Genomic DNA, 13,976 nt, shown 5'->3' with positions numbered 1-13,976 from the left:
TGATAAGGGCTTCAAAGTATATGCAAATGCGCACCGCCAGTAGCAACATGCTGCTAATCAGCTGGGCAGCATCTGAATCCCTCCTGGGTGGCTGCCCAGTGCTCAGCTTCCAGGGACACTGCATGTCAGTCAGGTATGCAATATCACACTTTACACCTGCAGAGGCAAGAGCTTGCTGCAGCATGGCTGGGAATGGAAAGATGCAGGGACTTGTGCTACACTTCAGTGCACCATAGGTATCTTTTGCCCCAACTAGGAGCACTGCATCATTTTCAAGCCCACTGCACCCTCTTATTCGGAATAGGGAATTCAATGCAGAGTACGTTAATAGCAGAAAGATGCGCATTTGAGGGTAGTCCATGAGGAGCAAACAACTTGGGGCTGAAGTCTTCAATCTGTTCATCATAGGGCATCCATTGTCATTGACTATCACAGGTTGGGTTTCATTTCTGCCATTTCATTTAAACACATCAGAAACGGATGAAGTTATTCAGTGTAATCACCCCATGCCTCTTTTAGATTGTCAACATAAAATGCAAAAACAATGCCCAAGTATGCTGCAAAACTTGCCAGAATGAAGCTGGAAGTTTGGGACATTTGGCTTTTGACACATGGTAGCATCTATTCCATAATCTAACTGGATCGCTACTAAAATAATCTGTGAAACAGACATTTAAAAGAATCTTTAGGTCAGAAGGTTAATATTCCTTTGTCAAGCCATTGTTTTCCAGCTACCTTCAGATGCAAAGTGATTAACTTCATCTGTGTAGACTCTGCTCAGGTTTTCTGTGTAGCCTTAAGGCAGAAGTTTTCATGAAAGCTTTGGATTCAAGAACTTAATTCCATGGTGAGGAAAGTTTCACATGGAACACACAGGTCTGCATGGCAGAGTACAGTGGTGACCAAATTAGTTAAGGTTAAATACTTCCATTCTCATTTCAGTCAATTTCTGAAAGCTTCACCTTCCAAGCTGAAGTTATCCACAGATGGTCTCTGCAGTAAAATTCACTTTTTGGATAAAGTTTCTTTGTAAGTAGTTCAGCTGTTAGAATACAAAGAGAATTGAGGGTGCTTTCCCCATTTAAAAAAAAAACCGACCTTGAGTAAAGACTGCTCCCAAACAAACAGAAAAGTTGCAGTGTGGTGTGGAAATAGTCCTCATTGAGAAACTCCTTTAAAGCCTTCTGGTGAAAACCAGTTTCATTTTGACAACTGAGACCCAAGGAAGTGCTATACATGTTCAGTGCATTCTGTACAAAGTTCCAAGTGCACAGGTAAGAAAGCCAGACAGAGACAGTATAGCCTGCATTAGCTTAAAAAAACCCACATTCGTGTGCAACAGAAGAGAAAGGAACTTTTGCCTCGTTCACTGTGCATCTTGTGAAATAAAAGCTACTGGAGGTTCACACGAGAACATTTCTCCACTGACTTCCTAGGCTGTTCAAGAGATGCTCCTGTGAGGTCTTTGGGACCCTGATTCTTATAACGTTACTGTAGTTCTTCGACAGGGTAACCAGACTGGTGGATAAGGAGAACACAATGGACATAATATAGCAAGACTTCAGCAAAGCCATCCCAAGACATTCTAATAAGGCAGCTGAACAAATGCAGGCATAGCAGAGCTACCATTAAGTGGATACATAATAAGTTTGTTTGTGGTTAACTGTGAATGGAATGAGTCGAGTTGAAGGTAAGTCCCATGTGGGGTGCCACAGGGATTTGTTCTGGGTTGTTAAAACCCCTTGAACAACAACCTGGCTGTAGGAAGAAAGCATACTGGTCCCATTTCCAGAGGGCACAAAGCTGGAGGGGCCCAACACTGGGGAATAGAACCAACATTTCAAAGGGAACTTGAGAACTTGCAGAGCTGGGCCTTTGGGCAACAACCTGAAATTCAACCAAGACAAATGTGAGATGCTCAGGGAAGAAAAGCCAAATGCCCCAGTACAGACTGAAGGATAACTGGCTCGACAGCAGTGTGGCGGAGAAGGACCTGGGAGTTGTAGTGGATCACAAGGTCAACATCAACCAAAACAAAGCTTTCACATTGCACACTCTACGTAAGTTACACTGCAGAGCCTGCAGTGAAGCTGGCTCCCCGAAAGCAGGGCTGGCAGCACCGAGGAGGCCTCGCCGCGGGCTCTGCAGTATAAAGCTTACGTATTAGTTATGGTTACATTTTCAAATGACTTTACCTCCCTAAATCAGAGTAGGACAACTGTACAGATTGCCTGGGGAAGCTTGTGCAAGGTCCTTCACTGCTCCAACCTTTTGAAATTTCCAATCTGTCTGGAATGGTTAGATGCAACAAATCCTGCACCTCAAAAGAGTTAGATTAGAAGACCCTCGCGGTCCCTGTGATTCTATGACCGTTCCACACCATTTCCCTCCCTGCCAGAGAGCTGAAAGTCCATCAGAACCCTAGTACCTTAATAAGGTAGTGAGCACAGTGAAGCACTCCATCATTATAACACTGTGTGTTCTTTGCTTCTTTCCATCCACGTCACAATAGTGCCAACATATGTGCATGCTACTGGAGTACACCACTGTCTCCCCCACCACCTTAAGATACGTAGCATTGCTGTAACAAGGAAGTATCTGGCTAATCTCACCTCAAATTCCCCAGATGCTTGCCCAGCTTTGAAACTGCCCACATCTTACTTGTGGTTTCTTCCTGCACTCCTTTTCAAATTGCTATTTCATGCTCCCTACATTGGTAAGGCACAATAAGTTATAGTACCAAATCATTTACAACTTAGTTGAACAACCACCAAGACAAAGGCGATAACAGACCTGAGCAACCTGGTTTAAGAACCCAAACCATTATACCCAGTCTGAGTATTTAAGACTGCAACCCAGAGGAAAATAAAATAAAAAGCAGTGCAAGAGGAGAGAGTTAGGAGTAATGGGAACAAACTGACAGTTTAGAAATCAGGAAAGAAGCTAGTGATGAGAACAGCTGCCAAAAGAAAAACTGTAGACTTTTTTGCAAGAAAGACCCCAAGCAAGGAAATTTAAATTTGGATTATCAGGTTCACTGCTCTTTTCTGATATTTTAGATAAAGCTTTTTCTAAGTCTCAGAAAGGATGTGAAACACTCGTGATCCAAGTTCCAGTAATGTCTTTCCCCAATTTGGGGAGGGAAAACCACCAATCAGGTGACATCACTATTCTGGTTTCTAGTAAGGTAGAGAAACAGACTTGTTTGTTCAGAAAGATCAGGGCTCTCTTTATACAACTCATCTTTAACTTCCTTGGTTTTGCTAAATGAAAACGAAAGCAAAAAGCAAAATTCAACTCAAGTCATTTCTGAAAATTTTCCCACAAAAAATTTGAGACCACATCTAAAGGCAGCCTGAAAAGGAGATTTCAACAGGATCACAGTAATATTCTACAACACAGGAGACAGAGAAATTCGAGAATCCCAACCATCACCTGAACCTCAGTCAGAAAAAACATTCAGCTAGTCCACGACAGGCTTAAATAACTGCCAAAAACATGGCTGGATTAACCTGAGCACTAAGCAGCTAGGCAAACAGTTTTTTCTGGGAATATAAAAGAATCCAATTACAAATAGAAATAGAACAAACAAGGCTGGTGTGTATGTTCCACAGTATACTCCTTCCAAGAAACCCAGAGGCCTCAGTTCACAGTTAAGAAACCTCTTGAAATGAGGAAAAGTGCTCTAGAGGAAAAGGTTACTGGGCTGGCACAGATAAAGTTGTACCATTTGGACTGATATCACACCTCATAACTGGCCTTTATGGTAGTGTATACGTAAGAGAAAGAGCTCAGCCATGGAACCTTAGTTGCCTGCAACTGAGCTGAAGGAAGAGAAGGATGCAGTAAGCTTTAGAGTCCTGCAAGCCAGAACTCTGTTGCTTTGCTGGTCTGCCAGTGTTCTGCTGTCCTGTTTGTAAATACCCTAATCTAAACTCATTTTGCCAGAACACTGTCTGAAACTGGCATTTCTTAATAATTCCATCTGAATCTGGCCACCCTTCAGAAAGGCCTTCTGAGCACCCAGGAAGATACGCAAAATGACAAAGATTGAGGAAGTGTACTGAACACATTAGAAAGAGAAACTAAACATATTATTCACCATCAAATCACTTGGCAGATGGCACACTCACAAATTCAGCTAGTGCTAATTAAGCAACAATATTTGGCTACCTTTATGTTGAATTCATGTTAAAAAAACCAACAAACAGATACCAATGATGTAAAACACAAAGTCTATTCCTGCGGGGGTGGAGTAACAGCTTAACTTTACGTAACACCTTTCATCACAAAGCGCTTGCTATGTTCCACAGCACTAGCTGACTACAGCAGACTGAGGTGAAGGACAGCAGCTAACATGGTTTATTCTTCACAGCAGCAGCTGAAGATGGTTTAAGATCAAAACGAGCCCTACTCTTTGAAAATGCCCCATCACAGGCTCCAATCTTCACTCAGACTAACAAGGTAAAGTTTCATAGAATACTAGAACTGGAAAGGACCTCAAGGGCCAGGCCATCAAGTCCAATTCCCTGCACTCACGGAAAGACCAGGCACCACAGACATCAGTTGGGGACGATCTATCTAACCTGCTCTTAAATATCTCCAGCAATGGAGATTTAATAACCTTCCTGGGCAATTTATTCCAGTGCTTAACCATCCTGACAGTTAGGAAGTTTTTCTTCATGTCTAACCCAAACCTCCTGTAGCCAGACACAAACCCCATCTTGGTTTCCACGAACCCCATCTTGTTTCCCCCCCCCCCCCCCAGAGAGCAAGAGAAAGGCAGTCAGCCTTTGATGCCCTGGGAACGCAGGTGTGCTGCCTGTCCCTGACTCTACCATAAACAGAAACCAGACAGTAAATGGGCTAGCTGACGACCCGGGGCCTCCCGCCGCCCTGATGGCTAGTACCAGTAATTGACACGCCTGCACTGTCCCAGGAGAGGAATCTTCGCCCATCACATACCAGAGGTGCCCATTGCCTGCATTTTCCCAGGTGTAAATTAAGCTTTGCACCCTTCGTGGGAAACTTGGTGTTCAAAGCCATTTTTCCTAATTGGCCACTTGAGCCCAGGAAGAAGCCTACCTGACCCAAGGGGTATAAAAAGAGGTTCAGCAGCCCACCCCATTTGAGCTCCAATCATCTATACCTGCTGGCAGGTATTGATTGTCTCCCGAGGTCTGTGGGATGCCCAACCTCGCCCTACTTCTTCCCAAGGGATTGAGACACACACGCTGGCCACGCCAAGTCTGGAATGCAGGGGTGAGAATATATACCTGCTAGGTGTCTATTTGCATGCATTTAATAAGAGCTCAGAGAACCAAAAGGGTTTCATGGTACCTGTAAGTGACTTATTAGTGTAATTTCTGTCCTGTCCTTTGTAGTGTCTGTGTTATCTGTAACACAGCAGTAGCATTTAACAACTAAGTTTACCCTGTAACAATAAAATAGTAACTGTTTAAGCTTTAACCTGACGCCTTCAGTTGCTGTAACAGAACCAAGCACAATTTAAAAGAACTTCAGCCGGTCATAAGGGACTCACTGCCCTGACTGTCGGCTGACACCTCCCTTGTGGCAAAGTAAGATACAGAAAGAAGAGTCCTCACTGAACTACAAAGAACTTAACTGTCAGGGGGGTTAAACACTGGCATAAATTGCCCAGGGAGGTTGTGGAATCTCCATCTCTGTCCAACCTGCTCTTAAATAGCTCCAATCATCTATCAGGGATGATCAAGCCCAGGGCTACTCAACTTTGGAAGCCCCAGGAGCCACAATGATACTCACAACACATGCAGAGGGCTACAACACAAGTGTGGTTGCATAATCATTCAAATAGATGTATAAATATATGCAAATAGCTTCTCACACTGATGGGCATGAATACAAAGATGAAGGCAAGACTACACAACATGCAGGCCCCATTTAATTCAGTTCTGCTGATATTAATAAAATGTAATATTTACCCAATTTCCACCCATGACAGCACTTTTAATGAGCAATGACAGTCCAGGAATTCAACTACTAAAATGCATCACCAGGAGACCATAATACTGACTACTTTGTTTTAGCTCCCACCCACAGGCCGCAAACAAACGGGCCATGTGTTGAGTAGCCCTGATCTAGACGGTGCGTGGTCCTGCTGTGAGAGCAGAGGACTGGACTTGACCTCTAGAGGTCCCTTCCAATTCTAATGTTCTATGATCCTATGAAACAGTGCATCTTTCATGTATAGTTTACCAAATGTTGTAAAAAATTCCTAGTGTGTTTGCTCAGTAAGTTTTATGAAACTGACTCTCAGACCATGACTGTGCTAAGAAAACCTGAGGTGTTCTACAAAGAGATCTGACAAGCTGTAACACCACAGTGTAAGCAGGACACACTGTAGTTTTACCTCCAAGTAGCTGGTCAAAGAGACCCCTAACCTTGACCTCCCTATGCTGGAAATTTACCATGTTGGCCATCGTGTGAACTTCTCCCTAGTACAACACACACCCCTCTTCCAAGTGTAGACAAGGCTACAGTACAAGCAGAAATCAAACCAAGAGCGAGCTGAGTGGGGCCAAGGAGCCATGCCCAGCGTGGGAGTGGCAAAGCTGTGAGTGTAGCAGCCCAAGCCACTGCTGCTTCATCAGCAGGGGAGGAAACAAGCAGGAAGCCAAGTGCTCTCAGGGAGCCAAGAGTGCAAACAGAGCAGACTAGCAGGAACTGCTGCCTTTCATAGACAAATACAGAAGTGGCGTGGCAGACACACCCACTTCTGAGGAGGAAAGGAGGGCACTTCTTACTGCCAGTCCCAGCGAAGAAGGGGGTGCCAGGAGCAAAGGGGCCCATGCAGAAGACAGTTGCCAAAATAGTACCTTCCAAATACTCTGGAAGATTGTAAAGAGGTAAGGGGGAATAAGCATTGTAAGGGGTGGACTAATGGGAGAAGGGCCCAGTATTCAGTGGTGAGAACAGGGGTAATCTGGAGGGCACAGAGAGAAGACATCCTCATGTACGTGTCCAGCAGAATGGGGGAACCAAAAGTGTGTGTACTTAGAAGGGAAATAAAATGTATAACACAAGTGTGTCTGGAATGAGACTACAGAAAGGCAGAAAATACCGGGGAAGAAGAAAAGCTGTGATGTGTCAGTGGGGGGGGGGGGGGACACACACGACTCATGGAGAAAACAGGTGCTTTTTACCCAAACTACCAGATCTTGTATTCAGGTGAGAAGTGTTCTGAGCCCTGATGTTTAGTACATAGAATCATGGAACACTAGAACTGGAAGGGACCTTGAGGGGTCATCAAGTCCAGTTCCCTGCCCTCACCGCAGAATCAAGCGCCATCAAGGATCCCGGATAGATGTCTGTCCAACCTGCTCTGAAATATCTTCAGGTATGGAGATTCCACAACCTCCCTAGGTAAATTAAACTGGAATAAATTGTCCAACCTGACCAGCAGGCTAACAATTTTCAGACTCCTCCTAATTCCCGAATCCAAACTAGTTTCCTCTGTGCACAGGGTGCCCACTGAGGACTATTTCCACACCAGACTAACTTTTACACCTCCAAATTATAAGGGCGGGGGGAGGGGAGTGCTCCATTTTGCCAGACTTGTGAGCATCTGAAAACAGGTCATAAGGGAAAGTGTTTGTAATTTTAACCACACCATAAAGTTTGCTCTTCAACCAGAGATCTGGAAGTACTTTAGATTGCTGGAAGAGAGCTTGGTTTCCAGATCTGTGCTCTAAGTACTTGACACTTCTTTAAATTTTCAAAAGAGAGCCCTACCACCATTCATTCCTTCTCACCTGCTTAAGCTTTAACAAATTTTTATAAAGTTTTACCTTTGACCTGAAGGGAAACAGCAAGTTTTAACCCAAGACTGATTTTTTTAGTCAGAACAAGATCACCACTTTAAAATAAGGTGATAATATAGGCATCTAACATCTATCATCATGGTATTTATACAAAAATCCTGTCTATCAGCATGACAGCAAAAAAAGTTAATAAAACTCGTCAGAGTAAGCATGAAAAGACAATGTAAGAGAAATGAAAATCAGATGGAGACAGAGTGAAAAGGAACCAATTAAAACTGAAAGACAACACAAGGACTGAAAAGTTACATACTGCATGATTTCATCTAAATGTAAAAAACCCCTATATTTCTTTAAACCATGCTAAATTCTTGTCTTTTTAAGGCCGTGTCTAGATGGGTGTAGACAAAGACCCAAGACAGTATTTGTCTTGATACGAGGTATTTTAAGGTGACAGAACCTGGCTACTGAAATCAACATATTTAAGTAACAAGCACTAGGGATTTAAACATAACTATGAGGACCAGAATAGGGGACTGTTCATCCATCTTTTAGTTAGTAAGTATCAGAGGGGTAGCCGTGTGATCTACAACCCATCCTGGTCAATGATCCCTTGCTTTCACAGGCCTTGGGAGGCCACAGACAACCAGCCAACCTGAAGCATACTCACCAGCAACTACAAACTGTGCCATAATAATTCTAACTCAGGAACCAATCCATGCAACAAACCTTGGTGCCAACTCTGCCCACATATATACACCAGCAACACCATCACAGGACCTAACCAGATCAGCCATACTGTCACTGGTTCATTCTCCTGCACATCTACTAATGTAATATATGCCATCATGTGCCAACAATGCCCCACTGCTATATACATCGGCCAAACTGGACAGTCCCTACATAAAAGAATCAATGGACACAAATCTGATATTAGGAACAGCAACATACAAAAACCTGTAGGGGAACACTTCAATCTCCCTGGACACACAATTGCAGATCTAAAGGTAGCCATCTTGCAGCAAAAAAAACTTCAGGACCAGACTTCAAAGAGAAACCGCTGAGCTACAGTTCATCTTCAAGTTTGACACAATCAACTCTGGATTAAACAAAGACTGTGAATGGCTCGCTAACTACAAAAGCAGCTTCTCCTCCCTTGGAATTCACACCTCCAGATCAGCTACTAGAAGTGGGCCTCATCCTCCCTGATTGGATCCACCTCCTCATCTCCAGCCTGATTCTGGCCTGCATATTTATACCTGCCTTTAGAAATTTCTACTACATGCATCTGACTAAGTGGGTCTTTGCCCACGAAAGCTTATGCTCCAACACTTCAGTTAGTCTATAAGGTGCCACAGGACTCCTCGCCGCTTTTTTAGTTAGTAAGTTTGCTATAAAGATCAGAAGTTTTCTGTACATAGTAGAATAGGTGTTGGATTTAACACTGCTATTTCTTAATAAAAGATTCCGGCTTTTAAGCTGGCTCTGCCCCACCGAGCAATTAGTTAACTTGTCACATCCATACCAGCAAGATGGTTTTTTCCCCCCCCTCCCTAACAACTCCACTGTTCAGGAGTTTGATGAAATATGAACCACTAAGTCAGCCTCCGATACCATACCTACTTCTTGGTGTGAAATGTAAGTCAAACCCTACCTCCATGGCAAAAGGGTGATTACCACTGAACATTTCTGACTCCCAGTAGAACACAGGCCTTCCCTGAATTACATTCCTCTCTGAACTCGAGCAGATCCTTCAGACAAACATCCAGTGATTCATTACTCCTAATATTCAAAATCCATGTTTTATTTCTAACCTGAAGTTGTTCAGCTGTTGTGTTTTTTTCCTACTAGCCTGTTATTTGTTCCCCACAAGACTGATCAAGTCACCCCATAATCATCATCGTTCTCTGGACCCGCTCATTTTTCAATATCGTCCTTGAATTGTGCACCACACTCAGACAGCAGAAGTAGCAATCACACCCTGTGCCAAATACAGAGGTGCTTTACACACACCCCCAATTTTTTCCTGTGAGAGACTAAAACAAAGTGCCCCCTCCCCAATTACAATTAGTAAACATTCTAAAGCAAAGCATAACATTAGAGACATTTGGAAGGGTAATGTATTCTTCATACCTGGCCACAGTGAACAGAATAATAATTTCCACAGGCAGCAACTCAGACTATGGTCTGCTCTTACACTTGGGGCTTATTTCTTGTGTCTTGGTGTATCTGCACTAATGCCAAGGGCTCGTGTTAATGCATTGCACTGGTGTAAAAAGTTATTCCCACTGGGCTCACCTAGTCCAGTGAGTCTCAAACTGGAAGTTAGGATCCAAAATGGGTTGCAGCCAGTGCTCCCTCTAGTTTTTCCCCACTCCCACGCAGAACTAATTTCTTATGTGCACCAATAAGGAGGCAAGGTGTTACATCACCTTCATATTGGGGCGCGCAAAATTCTCACGGCAGAGATGGGGTTCTAAGCGTGAGAGGGGGCTCAGGCTGGAGCCAGATGATTGGGATGTAGGAGCATGAAGACTCCAACTAGGGATGCAGGCTATGGGGCGGGACAATGGTTGAGGGGCAGAGGGCTGGCACAGAGTGTTGGGGTGCAAGGGTTCTGTTTAGGGGGGCAGGCTCAAGGGTGAGGCGCAGAGATGTGAAGAGGGCTCCAAGGCCATCTGGGTCTGAGCTGCTCCAGACACATTGTGGGAGGTCTGGGCCGCAACATGGGGGGCTTCTCCAGAGCCGGGCCATGCAGGCTGCCCAAGCCACAGTAGGGGGGTGCTGGCAGCCCTGGCTGCATTTGGGCCACTGGAGAGGTGTCTGGTTCGGGCTGTCCGTCCCGCAGCCTCCAGGCTGGAAGCAAGGATGAAAGTGGGTCAGCCTTTACGTGCCTTGAGTGCCTGCGTGGAGCAAATAGGTGGTGGCTTACAGGGAACTTAACGTACGACTCTGTTTGAATGGGATTTCCAGTGCTGGCATTAGACTTGCTGGGGCCAAAGCCCCTTGGTGGCAGGACTCAGGCTTCAGTTTTGGCCCCCCCAACCCAAGGCCTTGGGGCATTCCTGGGCTCAAGCTTCCATCACCCCTCCTGGGGCCATGCAGTCATTTTATTGTGAGAAGGTGCTGCGGTGCAGTGAACTGAGAACCTGTGCCCTAGTCCAGAGTAGAGACGGACCGTGTCTGTGCACTGCGGGAAGAGGGGAATGACAAAATGTAGGCAAACCCTAGGTTTACACTTGATTTTTAGCCACATGCCAGCTATTCTACACCACCACCAGTGACATAACTAATGCCATTCTTCACTAAAAAGCTACCATTTATTGCACTTGTATTGGAACTGCGCTAATACTGCACGAGTCAAACTGCTTTCTAGAGTGCATAAAAATCCATAAGATGCCTCCAACTGTTCTGTATTTTGAAGCAGCGGTTCATTAGTTCGTATCAGTTGCAATGTTACATATCCTGACAAAATAAACCACTTCTCAATGACAGGCAACACTAGAAGCCATCAGAACTATTTCACAACTATACAGATACTGCATATTTTCTCTTTATTTGAGCTACTAGCTTTTAATGCTTTCGGCTATATAATAGGAGGAGGAGGAAGAGGATGGAATACACACCTCATAAAAACTGTTTACATTTCAGGCAGCTCAACTTCTAAAAAAGTCCTCTGCTATGCAATCTGTTATATTAGGATGTAGGAATTATGAAGGGACTTCAGTTACAGCACTGCACCAGCAATAAAAATGGGAATAAGCTGAATTTCACATACCAGCTTAGGATACAATCAGCTAAGTTTGGTTTTTTTTTTTACACTGAAACTGTACACAAGCCAAATTCCAACCAATTTATTCTTAAAACTGAAAGCATTTCTTTCACATCAATATAACACCATTGCTTAACCAGAACTTGCAGATTTTCCATCTATTTCAGGCCTTCTATAGCAGCACTCCTATAAACTCCTTGACTAAATTACAACCTAGTACTCAACAGGGTGGTCAAATGCATTGCTAGCCTTTTAATGCTTTCTTGAATATCCAACTCTGTGGACTGTTCTCAAACTACAGTGTTTTTGGACTGATGCTAATAGAACACTCTAGTCCATGTAAGACTCAATCTGCTACCAAGGTGATGGGCACTTCAGAAATACTCAGAGTAGATATTTCTCCTTTTTTCTTCAATCAAGTATTACAGGAACTAATTGTTAATAAGACTTTTGTGGAATCAAAGCAGAATAAGTGATCACAACCTTAAGCGATGAGCTTCTGAACCCAGGCTGTATACAACCCATTTATGACTGATAAGTTGCCTCCCCTCCCCAAAGGATATGTCTATACTTGCACCTGATTGACAAAACTTGTCACACAGGTGCTTAAAAAATAAAACATGAATGACAATGTTTTGCTGCAGCAGGTGAAAATCTGAACACTACATTGTTGGCAGGAGCACTCTCCCGCTGACAAAGTGAAATCTCCCTTGTAGGCAGAGGAAGTATTTTGTGGGCAAAAGTGCCAACAAACAGAATTCACACAAGCTGACTTTTAGTGACAAGGCTGCATCAAGACAGCTTTGTCACTAAATGCTTAGTGTAGAAATACCCTAAATGTAACTGTGATCCAAGTTAGTTTTGTGTAACTACAGTGCAATTTCAGTTGGATATCATGAATAGCAGTGAGGCCCTCCAACATTTGTAAGAAGAAAAAAAAAAAATGGAGAATTTCTATTCATATGAACTGACAAATTATATTAGGTACATGTTAGGAAAGGGCAGGCCTGAGGTCTCATAAAACTGATCAATTTGAGGTTCAAACTATTTCTGGCATACTGCCATCAAGATAAAAGCCACTTAACGCTGTTATACTTTGGACTTTTTACAAAATGTTTTTGTACTTTAGCTCCAAAAAAACTGGTCAACTTTGTCATTAACCATTTCCTTCAAAGCCTCTCTAGTAAACAGACATAAGGCCTGCCCCTCCCCCCCCAAAAAAAGCCACACTATCAATCCTAAGGGATGAAGGAAGACCAAGTGGGGGACTGAAGAGAACCTGTATTACCAATCCCTGAAGAATCTAAGCAATTGTATTTAAAAAGTTTCCACTTACAGTTGTTAAGAACCTTCTAAATGTGACCCAAAGTTATGTTCTCTTGGAGTCTGCAGAGCTCTGTTACAGGTGACTTCTCATAGCTTTCCCAAGCAGCAGCAGAATGAAACAGGCATGATTTTCAGCAGTCTCACTGAAACCCACAAGATTTGGAACTGCAGCAATAGAATTGCCCAGACATTTGTTAGTTTCATTATTCAGTTGTTAGGGAAAGCTCTAAGAAGCAACAGCAAGCAGCAATTAAGCTATTCAAGCATGACCCTCCAAAATTAAGCTCAAGAGAGGAAGGCACCTCTCTCCTTCATATACAGTGTAGCCAGGAGACTAGAGAAGGAATAGTACAGTGGACCCCTCAGAAGCCAGGCTGGCTGGAGGCAAAAGGAGAATGTGGAACACATCCAGTTGAAGGAGACAGGGGTGGTCACAGATTCACCTATTCTAAGGCCAAAAGGGATCATGGTGATGATCTAGCCTGACCTATATAATATTGGCCATAGAACTTCAACAAGCTAGCCAGAGACCAATCCAAAAGAAAGCTCCCAAGGAGTATCTAGAGACCTCACTCTAGTAGAAATCCAAACAGTCCCGTTCCAGTAGCTAGGAATAGATGTTTGTCAGCAGCTAATTAACCTTGAACCTCCATATTCCTACCAATTTAATCATATTTACCGGTCTCCAGTTAATAGGATCTGGCATATTCTCAAGCGCTAAGGCTCTCATTAATATGAAATACACTCACATACGGAGTCGGTGAATGGGTCTACACCGAACATCATTGTTATGATTTTTAGTGCAACTCACAAGGTGTCAAACCCCAGCTACTCGGTGAGGATGCTGAGCTCCTTCACACCCCAGCTACTCGGTGAGGATGCTGAGCTCCTTCACACCCCGGCTACTCGGTGAGGATGCTGAGCTCCTTCACACCCCGGCTACTCGGTGAGGATGCTGAGCTCCTTCACACCCCGGCTACTCGGTGAGGATGCTGAGCTCCTTCACACCCCGGCTACTCGGTGAGGATGCTGAGCTCCTTCACAAAGCACGTGTAGCTCTTTCCCGTCAGAACAGAGTG

The 13,976-nt window shown here is 43.9% G+C and overlaps 1 protein-coding gene across 23 annotated transcripts in view; it reads right to left on the bottom strand.

Moving 5' to 3' along the window:
* The window catches only part of LCOR (ligand dependent nuclear receptor corepressor), a 118,887-nt gene that overhangs the window by 104,170 nt on the left and 741 nt on the right, over window positions 1-13,976 (bottom strand). For 12 of the 23 annotated variants that reach the window (XM_089780265.1, XM_089780276.1, XM_089780283.1 and 9 more), the window contains exon 2: window positions 12,908-13,062. The exons of the other annotated variants lie outside the window; for them this stretch is intronic. The gene's annotated coding sequence lies outside the window, so the exon portion shown is untranslated. The remainder of the gene's footprint in view (window positions 1-12,907; window positions 13,063-13,976) is intronic. 23 annotated transcript variants of the gene reach the window in all.

Source organism: Pelodiscus sinensis, chromosome 8, assembly GCF_052426305.1.
Source record: "Pelodiscus sinensis isolate ZL-2025 chromosome 8, ASM5242630v1, whole genome shotgun sequence".
Lineage (NCBI taxonomy): Eukaryota > Metazoa > Chordata > Testudines > Trionychidae > Pelodiscus > Pelodiscus sinensis.
The sequence above is the reverse complement of the archived record's forward strand: the minus strand, read 5'-3'. Positions and strand labels throughout refer to the sequence as shown.